Raw genomic sequence first — 20,561 nt, 5'->3', positions numbered from 1 at the left:
CAATAATGTAATTGCCTTGCGGTCAACTCCAGTCCCACAGGCCCCAGAGCCACAACACAATTGAATGAACCAATAATTCATCTAAAAAAAGTCCCGCGATCCCCCGATAATTACAGTCACCGGTTTTGTAAGTTGAAAGACAAATATTCTTTATTTAGAAGCAGAGCAAATATGAAATATGCTGTGAATACAGTTAGTTAAATGTCCTTTAACAACTGCTCCCCTCCCCCAACTGCCCCAGCCTCCACCCACCCACCCCCACACACACACACACACACACAGACACAAAGACAGACAAACACAGAGGAGAAGGAAAAGGGTGAAAAATAATCCGGAATTAAGATCCAAAGATAAGAGGCTTTGCTCCAGGTGACGAGCTCTTCACAGTAGGAGTGTGGTTTGAAGTCTCTGGCAGTATATCTTACATCTTTTCCAGGGGAGGCCTTTGGCTTCACACCAGCATGTCCTCAGAGAGAGTTTTTTTAATACAAAATTTAGAGTACCCAATTCTTTTTTTGCAATTCAGGGGCAATTTAGCGTGGCCAATCCGCCTGACATAGAACATCAACATAGAACATACAGTGTAGAAGGAGGCTATTCGGCCCATCGAGTCTGCACCGACCCCTCCTAACCTTTATGGTCACTAAGGGCAATTTAGCACGGCCAATCCACCAATCCACGTCTTTGGACTGTGGGAGGAAACCGGAGCACCCGGAGGAAACCCTCGCAGACACTGGGAGAATGTGCAAACTCTACACGGACAGTGACCTGGGGACCGGGATTGAACCCGGGTCCTCGGCGCCGTGAGGCAGCAGTGCTAACCACTGCGCCGCCAGTTATACTCGCACAGCCAGGTGGGCAGAGAGAGAGAGAGTTGGTTCTCACGGTGGCGTCTTGGCGAGAATTGACTGGACATTCCAGGAGTGAGTTGGTTCAACGCCACCTTGTGGCACTGAGAAACATTTCGGTGAGGTAATGGCCGATCACCGCCGGTTACCGGGCAGGGCTCAGCCTCCTAGCCCCATTCACTGGCCACCAGGCAGATCAATCAATCTGAGTCATCACTGATGTCAATCTAAAACAACGCAGCCGAACGCTCGAATTAAAGGGGCAGGCCACCATTCATAAATAAGAACATAAGAACTAGGAGCAGGAGTCGGCCATCTGGCCCCTCGAGCCTGCTCCGCCATTCAATGAGGTCATGGCTGATCTTTTGTGGACTCAGCTCCACTTTCCGGCCCGAACACCATAACCCTTAATCCCTTTATTCTTCAAAAAACTATCTATCTTTATCTTAAAAACATTTAATGAAGGAGCCTCTACTGCTTCACTGGGCAAGGAATTCCATAGATTCACAACCCTTTGGGTGAAGAAGTTCCTCCTAAACTCAGTCCTAAATCTACTTCCCCTTATTTTGAGGCTATGCCCCCCCTAGTTCTGCTTTCACCCGCCAGTGGAAACAACCTGCCCGCATCTATCCTCTCGATTCCCTTCATAATCTTATATGTTTCTATAAGATCCCCCCTCATCCTTCTAAATTCCAACGAGTACAGTCCCAGTCTACTCAACCTCTCCTCGTAATCCAACCCCTTCAGCTCTGGGATTAACCTAGTGAATCTCCTCTGCACACCCTCCAGTGCCAGTACGTCCTTTCTCAAGTAAGGAGACCAAAACTGAACACAATACTCCAGGTGTGGCCTCACTAACACCTTATACAATTGCAGCATAACCTCCCTAGTCTTAAACTCCATCCCTCTAGCAATGAAGGACAAAATTCCATTTGCCTTCTTAATCACCTGTTGCACCTGAAAACCAACGTTTTGCGACTCATGCACTAGCACACCCAGGTCTCTCTGCACAGCAGCATGTTTTAATATTTTATCATTTAAATAATAATCCCTTTTGCCGTTATTCTTATCAAAATGGATAACCTCACATTTGTCAACATTGTATTCCATCTGCCAGACCCTAGCCCCATTCACTTAGCCTACCCAAATCCCTCTGCAGACTTCCAGTATCCTCTGCACTTTTTGCTTTACCACTTATCTTAGTGTCGTCTGCAAACTTGGACACATTGCCCTTGGTCCCCAACTCCAAATCATCTATGTAAATTGTGAACAGTTGTGGGCCCAACACTGATCCCTGGAGGGACACCACTAGCTACTGATTGCCAACCAGAGAAACACCCATTAATCCCCACTCTTTGCTTTCTATTAATTAACCAATCCTCTATCCATGCTCCTACTTTCCCCTTAATGCCATGCATCTTTATCTTATGCAACAACCTTATGTGTGGCACCTTGTCAAAGGCTTTCTGGAAATCCAGATATACCACATCCATTGGCTCCCCGTTATCTACCGCACTGTTAATGTCCTCAAAAAATTCCACTAAATTAGTTAGGCACGACCTGCCCTTTATGAACCCATGCTGCGTCTGTCCAATGGGACAATTTCCATCCAGATGCCTCGCTATTTCTTCCTTGATGATAGATTCCAGCATCTTCCCTACTACCGAAGTTAAGCTCACTGGCCTATAATTACCCACTTTCTGCCTACCTCCTTTTTTAAACAGTGGTGTCACGTTTGCTAATTTCCAATCCGCCGGGACCACCCCAGAGTCTAGTGAATTTTGGTAAATTATCACTAGTGCATTTGCAATTTCCCTAGCCATCTCTTTTAGCACTCTGGGATGCATTCCATCAGGGCCAGGAGACTTGTCTACCTTTAGCCCCATTAGCTTGCCCATCACTACCTCCTTGGTGATATCAATCCTCTCGAGGTCCTCACCTGTCATAGCCTCATTTCCATCAGTCACTGGCATGTTATTTGTGTCTTCCACTGTGAAGACCGACCCAAAAAACCTGTTCAGTTCCTCAGCCATTTCCTCATCTCCCATTATTAAATCTCCCTTCTCATCCTCTAAAGGACCAATATTTACCTTAGCCACTCTTTTTTGTTTTATGTATTTGTAGAAACTTTTACTATCTGTTTTTATATTCTGAGCAAGTTTACTCTCATAATCTATCTTACTCTTCTTTATAGCTTTTTTATTAGCTTTCTGTTGCCCCCTAAAGATTTCCCAGTCCTCTAGTCTCCCACTGATCTTTGCTACTTTGTATGTTTTTTCCTTCAATTTGATACTCTCCCTTATTTCCTTAGATATCCATGGTCGATTTTCCCTCTTTTTACCGTCCTTCCTTTTTGTTGGTATAAACCTTTGCTGGGCACTGTGAAAAATCACTTGGAAGGTTCTCCACTGTTCCTCAACTGTTTCACCATAAAGTCTTTGCTCCCAGTCTACCTTAGCTAGTTCTTCTCTCATCCCATTGTAATCTCCTTTGTTTAAGCACAAAACACTAGTGCTTGATTTTACCTTCTCACCCTCCATCTGTATTTTAAATTCCACCATATTGTGATCGCTCCTTCCGAGAGGATCCCTAACTATGAGATCCTGAATCAATCCTGTCTCATTACACAGGACCAGATCTAGGACCGCTTGTTCCCTCGTAGGTTCCATTACATACTGTTCGAGGAAACTATCGCGGATACATTCTAGAAACTCCTCCTCAAGGCTGCCTTGACCGACCTGGTTAAACCAATCGACATGTAGATTAAAATCCCCCATGATAACTGCTGTACCATTTCTACATGCATCTGTTATTTCTTTGTTTATTGCCTGCCCCACCATAATGTTACTATTTGGTGGCCTATAGATTACTCCTATTAGTGACTTTTTCGCCTTACTATTCCTGATTTCCACCCAAATGGATTCAACCTTATCCTCCATAGCACCGATGTCATCCCTTCCTGTTGCCCGGATGTCATCCTTAAATAACAGAGCTACACCACCTCCCTTACCATCCACTCTGTCCTTCCGAAAAGTTTGATAACCTCGGATATTTAACTCCCAGTCGTGACCATCCTTCAACCATGTTTCAGTAATGGCCACTAAATCATAGTCATTCACGATGATTTGCGCCATCAACTCATTTACCATATTCCGAATACTACGAGCATTCAGGTAAAGTACACTTATGTTGGCTTTTTTACCTCTGTTCTGAATCTTAACACCTCGATCAGTAACCTCTCCTAACTTATATTTCCTCTTAACCTTTCTCCTAATTTTCCTTGTCGCCGAACCCACATCTTCCTGTAACAACCTGCCGCATCGCTTACCATTAATGTTTTCACTTCCCGTTTTATTTCTTTTAGTATTCCTGGTCCTATTCACTGAGCTCCCCTCAGTCACTGTACCTTGTACTGTCGCCCTTTTTGATTTTTGACTATGGCTTCTCTGCCTTACACTTTCCCCCTTACTGCCTTTTATTTCTGTCCCTGTTTTACTACCTTCCAACTTCCTGCATCGGTTCCCATCCCCCTGCCACATTAGTTTAAACTCTCCCCAACAGCTCTAGCAAACACCCCCCCCCCTAGGACATCGGTTCCAGTCCTGCCCAGGTGCAGACCGTCCGGTTTGTACTGGTCCCACCTCCCCCAGAATCGGTTCCAATGTCCCAGGAATTTGAATCCCTCCCTCTTGCACCATCTCTCGAGCCACGTATTCATCCTGTCTATCCTGACATTCCTACTCTGACTAGCTCGTGGCACTGGTAGCAATCCTGAGATTACTACCTTTGAGGTCCTACTTTTTAGTTTAACTCCTAGCTCCCTAAATTCAGCTTTAGGACCTCGTCCCGTTTTTTACCTCTATCGTTGGTGCCTACGTGCACCACGACAGCTGGCTGTTCACCCTCCCCCCCCCAGAATGTCCTGCAGCCGCTCCGAGACATCCTTGACCCTTGCACCAGGGAGGCAACATACCATCCTGGAGTCTCGATTTCGTCCGCAGAACCGCCTGTCTATTCCCCTTACAATTGAGTCCCCTATCACTATCGCCCTGCCATTCTTCTTCCTGCCCAGCTGTGCAGCAGAGCCAGCCACGGTGCCATGAACTTGGCTGCTGCTGCCTTCCCCTGGTGAGTCATCTCCCTCAACAGTATCCAAAGCGGTATATCTGTTTTGCAGGGAGATGACCGCAGAGGACACCTGCACCGCCTTCCTACTCTTGCTCTGTCTTTTGGTCACCCATTTACTATCTCCCTCAGTACCTTCCACCTGCGGGCTATCCACGACGTCCTCAGCATCGCGGACGCTCCAAAGTGAGTCCATCCGCAGCTCCAGAGCCGTCAAGCGGTCTAACAGGAGCTGCAACTGGACACACTTCATGCACGTGAAGGAGCCAGGGACAGTGGACGTGTCCCTGAGCTCCCACATCGCACACGAGGAGCATGACACGGGTCTGAGATCTCCTGCCATGTCTTAAACCTTCGGTTAACTTGAACAATTTCAATTCCCCCCCCCAAAATTTAACTAAATAAATAAACAATGAAGAAAAAAATATATATATATACACCAATGAAAAGAAACAGAAAAACAGAAACACTACTTACCAGTCACAAAAAGCACTTCCTCCCCACCCAGCTTTGAATTCCCACCTCGATTCAAATTCCCAAACTCACTCTTTGCTGTCTCACTCTGGCTGTCTTCTCTGTCTCACTGGGAGAACTCATTCCTTAAAGACACATGTCCATTAGTCATCCATCAATCAAAACCGTGACTGCAAAAAACGAAAGAAAAAGGAAATTATCAGGAACAATTGAGGAAGCCCTCCCAAGATGCACAGGGGTAACGTTTGCCCCCCCCCCCCAAGGAAATATTAGGGTCAGCGATCAAAGGGTCAGTCAATCGGTCGGTTGGAAGGAGCGTCTGAAAGGAGAGACAGAGGGAGAGAGAGAGAGCTGGAGAGGTTTAGGGAGGGAATTCCAGAGCTCAGCGCCCCCCACCCCCCCCCAGGCAGCCGCAGGCACGGCCGCCAATGGCGGAGCGATGGGAATGGGGGGATGGTCAAGAGGCCGGAATTGGAGGAGCAGAGATCTCGGAGGTTTGTAGTGGCTGGAGGAGGTTCCAGAGATAGGGAGGGGGTGTAGGGGCTGGAGGAGACTACAGAGATAGGGAGGGGGTGTAGGGGCTGGAGGAGGTTACAGAGATAGGGAGGGGGTGTCGGGGCTGGAGGAGGTTACAGAGATAGGGAGGGGGTGTAGGGGCTGGAGGAGGTTACAGAGATAGGGAGGAGGCGTCGGGGCTGGAGGAGGTTACAGAGATAGGGAGGGGGTGTAGGGGCTGGAGGAGGTTACAGAGATAGGGAGGGGGTGTAGGGGCTGGAGGAGGTTACAGAGATAGGGAGGGGGTGTAGGAGCTGGAGGAGGTTACAGAGATAGGGAGGGGGTGTAGGGGCTGGAGGAGGTTACAGAGATAGGGAGGGGGTGTAGGGGCTGGAGGAGGTTACAGAGATAGGGAGGGGGTGTAGGGGCTGGAGGAGGTTACAGAGATAGGGAGGGGGTGTAGGAGCTGGAGGAGGTTACAGAGATAGGGAGGGGGTGTAGCGGCTGGAGGAGGTTACAGAGATAGGGAGGGGGTGTAGGGGCTGGAGGAGGTTACAGAGATAGGGAGGGGGTGTCGTGGCTGGAGGAGGGTACAGAGATAGGGAGGGGGTGAAGGGGAGTGGAGGATGTTACAGAGATAGGGAGGGGGTGTAGGGGCTGGAGGGGGTTACAGAGATAGGGAGGGGGTGTAGGGGCTGGAGGAGGTTACAGAGATAGGGAGGGGGTGTAGGTGCTGGAGGAGGTTACAGAGATAGGGAGGGGGTGTAGGGGCTGGAGGAGGTTACAGAGATATGGAGGGGGTGCAGGGGCTGGAGGAGGTTACGGAGATAGGGAGGGGGTGTCGGGGCTGGAGGAGGTTACAGAGATAGGGAGGAGGCGTCAGGGCTGGAGGGGGTTACAGAGATAGGGAGGGGGTGTAGGGTCTGGAGGGGGTTACAGAGATAGGGAGGGGGTGTAGGGGCTGGAGGAGGTTACGGAGATAGGGAGGGGGCGCCGGGGCTGGAGGAGATTACAGAGATAGGGAGGGGGTGTAGGGGCTGGAGGAGGTTACAGAGATAGGGAGGGGGTATAGGGGCTGGAGGAGGTTACAGAGATAGGGAGGGGGTGTAGGGACTGGAGGAGCTTACAGAGATAGAGAGGGGGTGTAGGGGCTGGAGGAGGTTACAGAGATAGGGAGGGGGTGTAGGGGCTGGAGGAGGTTACAGCGATAGGGAGGGGGTGTAGGGGCTGGAGGAGGTTACAGAGATAGGGAGGGGTGTAAGGGCTAGAGGAGGTTACAGCGATAGGGAGGGGGTGTAGGCGCTGGAGGAGGTTACAGAGATAGGGAGGGGGTGTAGGGGCTGGAGGAGGTTACAGAGATAGGGAGGGGGTGTAGGGGCTGGAGGAGGTTACAGAGATAGGGAGGGGGTGTAGGGGCTGGAGGGGGTTACAGAGATAGGGAGGGGGTGTAGGGGCTGGAGGAGGTTACAGAGATAGGGAGGGGGTGTAGGGGCTGGAGGAGGTGACAGAGATAGGGAGGGGGTGTAGGAGCTGGAGGAGGTTAAGAGATAGGGAGGGGGTGTAGGGGCTGGAGGAGGTTACAGAGATAGGGAGGGGGTGTAGGGGCTGGAGGAGGTTACAGAGATAGGGACGGGGTGTAGGGACTGGAGGAGGTTACAGAGATAGGGAGGTGGCGTAGGGGCTGGAGTGGGTTACAGAGATAGGGAGGGGGTGTAGGGGCTGGAGGGGGTTACAGAGATAGGGAGGGGGTGTAGGGGCTGGAGGAGGTTACGGAGATAGGAAGGGGGCGTCGGGGCTGGAGGAGGTTACAGAGATAGGGAGGGGGTGTAGGTGCTGGAGGAGGTTACAGAGATAGGGAGGGGGTGTAGGGGCTGGAGGAGGTTACAGAGATATGGAGGGGGTATAGGGGCTGGAGGAGGTTACAGAGAGAGATAGGGAGGGGGTTGTAGGGGCAGGAGGTGGTTACAGAGATAGGGAGGGGGTGTCGGGGCTGGAGGAGGTTACAGAGATAGGGAGGAGGCGTAGGGGCTGGAGGGGGTTACAGAGATAGGGAGGGGGTGTAGGGTCTGGTGGGGGTTACAGAGATAGGGAGGGGGTGTAGGGGCTGGAGGAGGTTACGGAGATAGGGAGGGGGCGCCGGGGCTGGAGGAGATTACAGAGATAGGGAGGGGGTGTAGGGGATGGAGGAGGTTACGGAGATAGGGAGGGGGCGCCGGGGCTGGAGGAGATTCCAGAGATAGGGAGGGGGGGTAGGGGCTGGAGGAGGTTACAGAGATAGGGAGGGGTTATAGGGGCAAGAGGAGGTTACAGAGATAGGGAGGGGGTGTAGGGGCTGGAGGAGGTTACAGAGATAGAGAGGGGGTGTAGGGGCTGGAGGAGGTTACAGAGATAGGGAGGGGTGATGGGGCTGGAGGAGGTTACAGAGATAGGAAGGGGGTATAGAGGCTGGAGGAGGTTACAGAGATAGGGAGGGGGTGTAGGGGCTGGAGGAGGTTACAGAGATAGGGAGGTGGTGTAGGGGCTGGAGGAGGTTACAGAGATAGGGAGGGGGTGTAGGGGCTGGAGGAGGTTACAGAGATAGGGAGGGGGTATAGGGGCTGGAGGAGGTTACAGCGAGAGATAGGGAGGGGGTTGTAGGGGCCGGAGGTGGTTACAGAGATAGGGAGGGGGCGTCGGGGCTGGAGGAGGTTACAGAGATAGGGAGGGGGTGTAGGGAATGGAGGAGGTTACAGAGATAGGGAGGGGGTGTCGGGGCTGGAAGAGGTTACAGAGATAGGGAGGGGCTGGAGGAGGTTACAGAGATAGGGAGGGGGTGGAGGGGCTGGAGGAGGTTACAGAGATAGGGAGGGGGTATAGGGGCTGGAGGAGGTTACAGAGAGAGATAGGGAGGGGGTTGTAGGGGCAGGAGCTGGTTACAGAGATAGGGAGGGGGTGTAGGGGCTGGAGGAGGTTACGGAGATAGGGAGGGGGCGTCGGGGCTGGAGGAGGTTACAGAGATAGGGAGGAGGCGTAGGGGCTGGAGGGAGTTACAGAGATAGGGAGGGGTGATGGGGCTGGAGGAGGTTACAGAGATAGGGAGGGGGTGTAGGGGCTGGAGGAGGTTACAGAGATAGGGAGGGGGTGTAGGGGCTGGAGGAGGTTACAGAGATAGGGAGGGGGTATAGGGGCTGGAGGAGGTTACAGAGAGAGATAGGGAGGGGGTTGTAGGGGCAGGAGGTGGTTACAGAAATAGGGAGGGGGCGTCGGGGCTGGAGGAGGTTACAGAGATAGGGAGGAGGCGTAGGGGCTGGAGGGGGTTGCAGAGATAGGGAGGGGGTGTAGGGGCTGGAGGGAGTTACAGAGATAGGGAGGGGGTGTAGGGGCTGGAGGAGGTTACGGAGATAGGGAGGGGGCGTCGGGGCTGGAGGAGATTACAGAGATAGGGAGGGGGTGTAGGGGCTGGAGGAGGTTACAGAGATAGGGAGGGGGTATAGGGGCTGGAGGAGGTTACGGGGCTAGGGAGGGGGTGTAGGGGCTGGAGTGGGTTACAGAGATAGGGAGGGGGTGTAGGGGCTGGAGGAGGGTACAGAGATATGGTGGGGGTATAGGGGCTGGAGGAGGTTACGGAGAGAGATAGGGAGGGGGTTGTAGGGGCAGGAGGTGGTTACAGAGATAGGGAGGGGGTGTAGGGGCTGGAGGAGGTTACGGAGATAGGGAGGGGGCGTCGGGGCCGGAGGAGGTTACAGAGATAGGGACGGGGCGTCGGGGCTGGAGGAGGTTACAGAGATAGGGAGAGGGTGTAGGAGCTGGAGGGGTTTACAGAGATAGGGAGGGGGTGTAGGGGCTGGAGGGTGTTACAGAGATAGGGAGGGGGTGTAGGGGCTGGAGGGGGTTACAGAGATAGGGAGGGGGTGTAGGGGCTGGAGGAGGTTACAGAGATAGAGAGGGGGTGTAGGGGCTGGAGGAGGTTACAGAGATAGGGAGGGGTGATGGGGCTGGAGGAGGTTACAGAGATAGGAAGGGGGTATAGAGGCAGGAGGAGGTTACAGAGATAGGGAGGGGGTGTAGGGGCTGGAGGAGGTTACAGAGATAGGGAGGGGGTGTAGGGGCTGGAGGAGGTTACAGAGATAGGGAGGGGGTGTAGGGGCTGGAGGAGATTACAGAGATAGGGAGGGGGTATAGGGGCTCGAGGAGGTTACATAGAGAGATAGGGTGGGGGTTGTAGGGGCAGGAGGTGGTTACAGAGATAGGGAGGGGGCGTCGGGGCTGGAGGAGGTTACAGAGATAGGGAGGAGGCGTAGGGGCTGGAGGGGGTTACAGAGATAGGGAGGGGGTGTAGGGTCTGGTGGGGGTTACAGAGATAGGGAGGGGGTGTAGGGGCTGGAGGAGGTTACGGAGATAGGGAGGGGGCGCCGGGGCTGGAGGAGATTACAGAGATAGGGAGGGGGTGTAGGGGATGGAGGAGGTTACGGAGATAGGGAGGGGGCGCCGGGGCTGGAGGAGATTCCAGAGATAGGGAGGGGGGGTAGGGGCTGGAGGAGGTTACAGAGATAGGGAGGGGTTATAGGGGCTAGAGGAGGTTACAGAGATAGGGAGGGGGTGTAGGGGCTGGAGGAGGTTACAGAGATAGAGAGGGGGTGTAGGGGCTGGAGGAGGTTACAGAGATAGGGAGGGGTGATGGGGCTGGAGGAGGTTACAGAGATAGGAAGGGGGTATAGAGGCTGGAGGAGGTTACAGAGATAGGGAGAGGGTGTAGGGGCTGGAGGAGGTTACAGAGATAGGGAGGGGGTGTAGGGGCTGGAGGAGGTTACAGAGATAGGGAGGGGGTATAGGGGCTGGAGGAGGTTACAGCGAGAGATAGGGAGGGGGTTGTAGGGGCCGGAGGTGGTTACAGAGATAGGGAGGGGGCGTCGGGGCTGGAGGAGGTTACAGAGATAGGGAGGGGGTGTAGGGAATGGAGGAGGTTACAGAGATAGGGAGGGGGTGTCGGGGCTGGAGGAGGTTACAGAGATAGGGAGGGGCTGGAGGAGGTTACAGAGATAGGGAGGGGGTGGAGGGGCTGGAGGAGGTTACAGAGATAGGGAGGGGATGTAGGGGCTGGAGGAGGTTACAGAGAAAGGGAGGGGGTGTAGGGACTGGAGGAGGTTACAGAGATAGGGAGGGGGTGTCGGGGCTGGAGGAGGTTACAGAGATAGGGAGGGGCTGGAGGAGGTCACAGAGAGAGGGAGGGGGTGGAGGGGCTGGAGGAGGTTACAGAGATAGGGAGGGGGTGTAGGGGCTGGAGGAGGTTACAGAGATAGGGAGGGGGTATAGGGGCTGGAGGAGGTTACAGAGAGAGATAGGGAGGGGGTTGTAGGGGCAGGAGCTGGTTACAGAGATAGGGAGGGGGTGTAGGGGCTGGAGGAGGTTACGGAGATATGGAGGGGGTGGAGGGGCTGGAGGAGGTTACAGAGATAGGGAGGGGTGTAGGGGCTGGAGGAGGTTACAGAGAAAGGGAGGGGGTGTAGGGACTGGAGGAGGTTACAGAGATAGGGAGGGGGTGTCGGGGCTGGAGGAGGTTACAGAGATAGGGAGGGGCTGGAGGAGGTCACAGAGATAGGGAGGGGGTGGAGGGGCAGGAGGTGGTTACAGAGATAGGGAGGGGGCGTCGGGGCTGGAGGAGGTTACAGAGATAGGGAGGGGGTGTAGGGAATGGAGGAGGTTACAGAGATAGGGAGGGGGTGTCGGGGCTGGAGGAGGTTACAGAGATAGGGAGGGGCTGGAGGAGGTTACAGAGATAGGGAGGGGGTGGAGGGGCTGGAGGAGGTTACAGAGATAGGGAGGGGATGTAGGGGCTGGAGGAGGTTACAGAGAAAGGGAGGGGGTGTAGGGACTGGAGGAGGTTACAGAGATAGGGAGGGGGTGTCGGGGCTGGAGGAGGTTACAGAGATAGGGAGGGCTGGAGGAGGTCACAGAGATAGGGAGGGGGTGGAGGGGCTGGAGGAGGTTACAGAGATAGGGAGGGGGTGTAGGGGCTGGAGGAGGTTACAGAGATAGGGAGGGGGTATAGGGGCTGGAGGAGGTTACAGAGAGAGATAGGGAGGGGGTTGTAGGGGCAGGAGCTGGTTACAGAGATAGGGAGGGGGTGTAGGGGCTGGAGGAGGTTACGGAGATAGGGAGGGGGCGTCGGGGCTGGAGGAGGTTACAGAGATAGGGAGGAGGCGTAGGGGCTGGAGGGAGTTACAGAGATAGGGAGGGGTGATGGGGCTGGAGGAGGTTACAGAGATAGGGAGGGGGTGTAGGGGCTGGAGGAGGTTACAGAGATAGGGAGGGGGTGTAGGGGCTGGAGGAGGTTACAGAGATAGGGAGGGGGTATAGGGGCTGGAGGAGGTTACAGAGAGAGATAGGGAGGGGGTTGTAGGGGCAGGAGGTGGTTACAGAAATAGGGAGGGGGCGTCGGGGCTGGAGGAGGTTACAGAGATAGGGAGGAGGCGTAGGGGCTGGAGGGGGTTGCAGAGATAGGGAGGGGGTGTAGGGGCTGGAGGGAGTTACAGAGATAGGGAGGGGGTGTAGGGGCTGGAGGAGGTTACGGAGATAGGGAGGGGGCGTCGGGGCTGGAGGAGATTACAGAGATAGGGAGGGGGTGTAGGGGCTGGAGGAGGTTACAGAGATAGGGAGGGGGTATAGGGGCTGGAGGAGGTTACGGGGCTAGGGAGGGGGTGTAGGGGCTGGAGTGGGTTACAGAGATAGGGAGGGGGTGTAGGGGCTGGAGGAGGGTACAGAGATATGGTGGGGGTATAGGGGCTGGAGGAGGTTACGGAGAGAGATAGGGAGGGGGTTGTAGGGGCAGGAGGTGGTTACAGAGATAGGGAGGGGGTGTAGGGGCTGGAGGAGGTTACGGAGATAGGGAGGGGGCGTCGGGGCCGGAGGAGGTTACAGAGATAGGGAGGGGGTGTAGGGGCTGGAGGGGGTTACAGAGATAGGGAGGGGGTGTAGGGGCTGGAGGAGGTTACGGAGATAGGGAGGGGGCGCCGGGGCTGGAGGAGATTACAGAGATAGGGAGGGGGTGTAGGGGCTGGAGGAGGTTACAGAGATAGGGAGGGGGTGTAGGGGCTGGAGGAGGTTACAGAGATAGAGAGGGGGTGTAGGGGCTGGAGGAGGTTACAGAGATAGGGAGGGGTGATGGGGCTGGAGGAGGTTACAGAGATAGGAAGGGGGTATAGAGGCTGGAGGAGGTTACAGAGATAGGGAGGGGGTGTAGGGGCTGGAGAAGGTTACAGAGATAGGGAGGGGGTGTAGGGGCTGGAGGAGGTTACAGAGATAGGGAGGGGGTGTAGGGGCTGGAGGAGGTTACAGAGATAGGGAGGGGGTGTAGGTGCTGGAGGAGGTTACAGAGATAGGGAGGGGGTGTAGGGTCTGGAGGAGGTTACAGAGATATGGTGGGGGTATAGGGGCTGGAGGAGGTTACAGAGAGTGATAGGGAGGGGGTTGTAGGGGCAGGAGGTGGTTAGAGAGATAGGGAGGGGGTGTAGGGGCTGGAGGAGGTTACAGAGATAGGGACGGGGCGTCGGGGCTGGAGGAGGTTACAGAGATAGGGAGAGGGTGTAGGAGCTGGAGGGGTTTACAGAGATAGGGAGGGGGTGTAGGGGCTGGAGGGTGTTACAGAGATAGGGAGGGGGTGTAGGGGCTGGAGGGGGTTACAGAGATAGGGAGGGGGTGTAGGGGCTGGAGGAGGTTACAGAGATAGAGAGGGGGTGTAGGGGCTGGAGGAGGTTACAGAGATAGGGAGGGGTGATGGGGCTGGAGGAGGTTACAGAGATAGGAAGGGGGTATAGAGGCAGGAGGAGGTTACAGAGATAGGGAGGGGGTGTAGGGGCTGGAGGAGGTTACAGAGATAGGGAGGGGGTGTAGGGGCTGGAGGAGGTTACAGAGATAGGGAGGGGGTGTAGGGGCTGGAGGAGGTTACAGAGATAGGGAGGGGGTATAGGGGCTCGAGGAGGTTACATAGAGAGATAGGGTGGGGGTTGTAGGGGCAGGAGGTGGTTACAGAGATAGGGAGGGGGCGTCGGGGCTGGAGGAGGTTACAGAGATAGGGAGGAGGCGTAGGGGCTGGAGGGGGTTACAGAGATAGGGAGGGATGATGGGGCTGGAGGAGGTTACAGAGATAGGGAGGGGGTATAGGGGCTGGAGGATGTTACAGAGAGAGGGAGGGGGTGTAGGGGCTGGAGGAGGTTACAGAGATAGGGAGGGGGTGTAGGGACTGGAGGAGGTTACAGAGATAGGGAGGGGTGATGGGGCTGGAGGAGGTTACAGAGATAGGGAGGGGGTATAGGGGCTGGAGGAGGTTACAGAGATAGGGAGGGGGTCTAGGGGCTGGAGGAGGTTACAGAGATAGGGAGGGGGTGTAGGGACTGGAGGAGGTTACAGAGATAGGGAGGGGGTGTAGGGGCTGGAGGGGGTTACAGAGATAGGGAGGGGGTGTAGGGGCTGGAGGGGGTTACAGAGATAGGGAGGGGGTGTAGGGGCTGGAGGAGGTTACGGAGATAGGGAGGGGGCGCCGGGGCTGGAGGAGATTACAGAGATAGGGAGGGGGTGTAGGGGCTGGAGGAGGTTATAGAGATAGGGAGGGGGTATAGGGGCTGGAGGAGGTTACAGAGATAGGGAGGGGGTGTAGGGGCTGGAGGAGGTTACAGAGATAGAGAGGGGGTGTAGGGGCTGGAGGAGGTTACAGAGATAGGGAGGGGTGATGGGGCTGGAGGAGATTACAGAGATAGGGAGGGGTTGTAGGGGCTGGAGGAGGTTACAGAGATAGAGAGGGGGTGTAGGGGCTGGAGGAGGTTACAGAGATAGGGAGGGGGTGTAGGGGCTGGAGGAGGTTACAGAGATAGGGAGGGGGTATAGGGGCTGGAGGAGGTTACATAGAGAGATAGGGTGGGGGTTGTAGGGGCAGGAGGTGGTTACAGAGATAGGGAGGGGGCGTCGGGGCTGGAGGAGGTTACAGAGATAGGGAGGAGGCGTAGGGGCTGGAGGGGGTTACAGAGATAGGGAGGGGTGATGGGGCTGGCGGAGGTTACAGAGATAGGGAGGGGGTGTAGGGACTGGAGGAGGTTACAGAGATAGGGAGGGGTGATGGGGCTGGAGGAGGTTACAGAGATAGGGAGGGGGTGTAGGGACTGGAGGAGGTTACAGAGATAGGGAGGGGGTGTAGGGACTGGAGGAGGTTACAGAGATAGGGAGGGGTGATGGGGCTGGAGGAGGTTACAGAGATAGGGAGGGGGTGTAGGGACTGGAGGAGGTTACAGAGATAGGGAGGGGGTGTAGGGACTGGAGGAGGTTACAGAGATAGGGAGGGGTGATGGGGCTGGGGGAGGTTACAGAGAGAGGGAGGGGGTGTAGGGGCTGGAGGAGGTTACAGAGATAGGGAGGGGGTGTAGGGACTGGAGGAGGTTACAGAGATAGGGAGGGGTGATGGGGCTGGAGGAGGTTACAGAGATAGGGAGGGGGTATAGGGGCTGGAGGAGGTTACAGAGATAGGGAGGGGGTGTAGGGGCTGGAGGAGGTTACAGAGATAGGGAGGGGGTGTAGGGACTGGAGGAGGTTACAGAGATAGGGAGGGGGTGTAGGGACTGGAGGAGGTTACAGAGATAGGGAGGGGTGATGGGGCTGGGGGAGGTTACAGAGAGAGGGAGGGGGTGTAGGGGCTGGAGGAGGTTACAGAGATAGGGAGGGGGTGTAGGGACTGGAGGAGGTTACAGAGATAGGGAGGGGTGATGGGGCTGGAGGAGGTTACAGAGATAGGGAGGGGGTATAGGGGCTGGAGGAGGTTACAGAGATAGGGAGGGGGTGTAGGGGCTGGAGGAGGTTACAGAGATAGGGAGGGGGTGTAGGGACTGGAGGAGGTTACAGAGATAGGGAGGGGGTGTCGGGGCTGGAGGAGGTTACAGAGATAGGGAGGGGCTGTAGGAGCTGGAGGAGGTTACAGAGATAGGGAGGGGGTGGAGGTGCTGGAGGAGGTTACAGAGATAGGGAGGGGGTGTAGGGGCTGGAGGAGGTTACAGAGATAGGGAGGGGGTATAGGGGCTGGAGGAGGTTACAGAGAGAGATAGGGAGGGGTTGTCGGGGCAGGAGGTGGTTACAGAGATAGGGAGGGGGTGTAGGGGCTGGAGGAGGTTACGGAGATAGGGAGGGGGCGCCGGGGCTGGAGGAGGTTACAGAGATAGGGAGGAGGCGTAGGGGCTGGAGGGAGTTACAGAGATAGGGAGGGGTGATGGGGCTGGAGGAGGTTACAGAGATAGGGAGGAGGTGTAGGGACTGGAGGAGGTTACAGAGATAGGGAGGGGGTGTAGGGGCTGGAGGAGGTTACAGAGATAGGGAGGGGGTATAGGGGCTGGAGGAGGTTACAGAGAGAGATAGGGAGGGGGTTGTAGGGGCAGGAGGTGGTTACAGAAATAGGGAGGGGGCGTCGGGGCTGGAGGAGGTTACAGAGAGAGGGAGGAGGCCTAGGGGCTGGAGGGGGTTGCAGAGATAGGGAGGGGGTGTAGGGGCTGGAGGGAGTTACAGAGATAGGGAGGGGGTGTAGGGGCTGGAGGAGGTTACGGAGATAGGGAGGGGGCGTCGGGGCTGGAGGAGATTACAGAGATAGGGAGGGGGTGTAGGGGCTGGAGGAGGTTACAGAGATAGGGAGGGGGTATAGGGGCTGGAGGAGGTTACGGAGATAGGGAGGGGGTGTAGGGGCTGGAGGAGGTTACAGAGATAGGGAGGGGTGATGGGGCTGGAGGAGGTTACAGAGATAGGGAGGGGGTATAGAGGCTGGAGGAGGTTACAGAGATAGGGAGGGGGTGTAGGGGCTGGAGGAGGTTACAGAGATAGGGAGGGGGTGTAGGGACTGGAGGAGGTTACAGAGATAGGGAGGGGGTGTCGGGGCTGGAGGAGGTTACAGAGATAGGGAGGGGGGTGTTGGGGCTGGAGGAGGTTACAGAGATAGGGAGGGGGTGTAGGGGCTGGAGGAGGTTACAGAGATAGGGAGGGGGTGTAGGGGCTGGAGGAGGTTACAGAGATAGGGAAGGGGTGTAGGGGCTGGAGGAGGTTACAGAGATAGGGAGGGGGTGTAGGGACTGGAGGAGGTTACGGAGATAGGGAGGGGCTGGAGGAGGTTACAGAGATAGGGAGGGGTTGTATGGGCTGGAGGAGGTTACAGAGATAGGGAGGGGTTGTAGGGGCTGGAGGAGGTTACAGAGATAGGGAGCGGGTGTAGGGGCTGGAGGAGGTTACAGAGAGAGATAGGGAGGGGGTTGTAGGGGCAGGAGGTGGTTACAGAGATAGGGAGGGGGTGTAGGGGCTGGAGGAGGTTACGGAGATAGGGAGGGGGCGTCGGGGCTGGAGGAGGTTACAGAGATAGGAGGCGTAGGGGCTGGAGGGGGTTACAGAGATAGGGAGGGGGTGTAGGGGCTGGAGGGAGTTACAGAGATAGGGAGGGGGTATAGGGGCTGGAGGAGATTACAGAGATAGGGAGGGGGTGAAGGGGCTGGAGGGGGTTACAGAGATAGGGAGGGGGTGTAGGGGCTGGAGGGTGTTACAGAGATAGGGAGGGGGTGTAGGGGCTGGAGGAGGTTACGGAGATAGGGAGGGGGCGTCGGGGCTGGAGGAGAATACGGAGATAGGGAGGGGGCGTCCGGGCTGGAGGAGATTACAGAGATAGGGAGGGGGTGTAGGGGCTGGAGGAGGTTATAGAGATAGGGAGGAGGTGCAGGGGTTGGAGGAAGGTATTTGAAAACAAGGATGAGAATTTGATTGTAATGAGGGTCAATTCGTGTTCTCATTCGACAGAATGAATTTGCTGAGATTGAAATGCATTGTCCACTTCCCTGCCCATCTCCCCCCCCTCCCCCCCGCCCCCCCCGACAAAGGAACGCTACCGCAGTACTGACCCTCCCACAGTGCGGCACTCCCTCAGTACTGACCCTCCCACAGTGCGGCGCTCCCTCAGCACTGACCCTCCCACAGTGCGGTGCTCCCTCAGTACTGACCCTCCCACAGTGCGGCACTCCCTCAGTACTGACCCTCCCACAGTGCGGCACTCCCTCAGTACTGACCCTCCCACAGTGCGGCACTCCCTCAGTACTGACCCTCCCACAGTGCGGCACTCCCTCAGTACTGACCCTCCCACAGTGCGGCGCACCCTCAGTACTGACCCTCCCACAGTGCGGCACTCCCTCAGTACTGACCCTCCCACAGTGCGGCACTCCCTCAGTACTGACACTCCGACAGTGCAGCGCTCCCTCAGTACTGACCCTCCGACAGTGCGGCGCTCCCTCAGTACTGACCCTCCCACAGTGCGGCACTCCGTCAGCACTGACTCTCTGACAGTGCGGCGCTCCCTCAGCACTGACCCTCCCACAGTGCGGCGCTCCCTCAGGACTGACCCTCCCACAGTGCGGCGCTCCCTCAGTACTGACCCTCCCACAGTGCGGCACTCCCTCAGTACTGACCCGCCCACAGTGCGGCACTCCCTCAGTACTGACCCTCCCACAGTGCGGCACTCCCTCAGTACTGACCCTCTGACAGTGCGGCCCTCCCTCAGTACTGACTCTCCGACAGTGCGTCGCTCCCTCAGCACTGACCCTCCCACAGTGCGGCGCTCCCTCAATACTGACCTGCCCACAGTGCGGCGCTCTCTCAGTACTGACCCTCTGACAGTGCGGCGCTCTCTCAGTACTGACCCTCCGACAGTGCGGCGCTCCCTCAGTACTGACCCTCCGACAGTGCGGCGCTCCCTCAGCACTGACCCTCCCACAGTGCGGCGCTCCCTCAGTACTGACCCGCCCACAGTGCGGCGCTCCCTCAGCACTGACCCTCCCACAGTGCGGCGCTCCCTCAGTACTGACCCGCCCACAGTGCGGCGCTCCCTCAGCACTGACCCTCCCACAGTGCGGCGCTCCCTCAGTACTGACCCTCCCACAGTGCGGCACTCCCTCAGTACTGACCCTCCCACAGTGCGGCACTCCCTCAGTACTGACACTCCGACAGTGCAGCGCTCCCTCAGTACTGACCCTCCGACAGTGCGGCGCTCCCTCAGTACTGACCCTCCCACAGTGCGGCACTCCGTCAGCACTGACTCTCCCACAGTGCGGCGCTCCCTCAGGACTGACCCTCCCACAGTGCGGCGCTCCCTCAGTACTGACCCTCCCACAGTGCGGCACTCCCTCAGTACTGACCCGCCCACAGTGCGGCACTCCCTCAGTACTGACCCTCCCACAGTGCGGCACTCCCTCAGTACTGACCCTCTGACAGTGCGGCCCTCCCTCAGTACTGACTCTCCGACAGTGCGTCGCTCCCTCAGCACTGACCCTCCCACAGTGCGGCGCTCCCTCAATACTGACCCGCCCACAGTGCGGCGCTCTCTCAGTACTGACCCTCTGACAGTGCGGCGCTCTCTCAGTACTGACCCTCCGACAGTGCGGCGCTCCCTCAGTACTGACCCTCCGACAGTGCGGCGCTCCCTCAGCACTGACCCTCCCACAGTGCGGCGCTCCCTCAGTACTGACCCGCCCACAGTGCGGCGCTCCCTCAGTACTGACCCTCCGACAGTGCGGCGCTCCCTCAGCACTGACCCTCCCACAGTGCGGCGCTCCCTCAGCACTGACCCTCCCACAGTGCGGCGCTCCCTCAGTACTGACCCGCCCACAGTGCGGCGCTCCCTCAGCACTGACCCTCCCACAGTGCGGCGCTCCCTCAGTACTGACCCTCCTCGGACAGTGCGGCACTCCCTCAGCACTGACCCTCCCACAGTGCGGCGCTCCCTCAGTACTGACCCTCCTCGGACAGTGCGGCGCTCACTCAGTACTGACCCTCCCACAGTGCGACACTCCCTCAGCACTGACCCTCCCACAGTGCGGCACTCCCTCAGCACTGACCCTCCCACAGTGCGGCACTCCCTCAGTACTGACCCTCCTCGGACAGTGCGGCGCTCACTCAGTACTGACCCTCCCACAGTGCGGCACTCCCTCAGTACTGACCCTCCTCGGACAGTGCGGCGCTCACTCAGTACTGACCCTCCCACAGTGCGGCACTCCCTCAGTACTGACCCTCCTCGGACAGTGCGGCGCTCACTCAGTACTGACCCTCCCACAGTGCGACACTCCCTCAGCACTGACCCTCCCGCAGTGCGGCGCTCACTCAGTACTGACCCTCCTCGGACAGTGCAGCACTCCCTCAGCACTGACCCTCCCACAGTGCAGCACTCCCTCAGTACTGACTCTCCCACAGTGCGGCGCTCCCTCAGTACTGACCCTCCCACAGTGCAGCACTCCCTCAGTACTGACCCTCCCACAGTGCAGCACTCCCTCAGTACTGACCCTCCCACAGTGCAGCACTCCCTCAGTACTGACCCTCCCACAGTGCGGCGCTCCCTCAGTACTGACCCTCCCACAGTGCAGCACTCCCTCAGTACTGACCCTCCCACAGTGCGGCACTCCCTCAGTACTGACCCTCCCACAGTGCGGCGCTCCCTCAGTACTGACCCTCCGACAGTGCGGCGCTCCCTCAGTACTGACCCTCCCACAGTGCGGCACTCCCTCAGTACTGACCCTCCCACAGTGCGGCGATGTGATTGGCATTTACCCGCTTACTGTTGAGTCCTGCAACGTGGCATTCTAACACACT

At 57.0% G+C, this 20,561-nt stretch overlaps 1 protein-coding gene across 2 annotated transcripts in view; it reads left to right on the top strand.

Moving 5' to 3' along the window:
- Positions 1 to 20,561, top strand: part of tmem79b (transmembrane protein 79b) — a 52,509-nt gene that overhangs the window by 13,976 nt on the left and 17,972 nt on the right. The gene's annotated exons all lie outside the window — the stretch shown is intronic.

This window comes from Scyliorhinus torazame, chromosome 26 (assembly GCF_047496885.1).
Source record: "Scyliorhinus torazame isolate Kashiwa2021f chromosome 26, sScyTor2.1, whole genome shotgun sequence".
Taxonomy (NCBI): Eukaryota; Metazoa; Chordata; class Chondrichthyes; order Carcharhiniformes; family Scyliorhinidae; genus Scyliorhinus; species Scyliorhinus torazame.
Note: the sequence above shows the minus strand (reverse complement) of the source record. Positions and strands in the feature narration are given on the sequence as shown.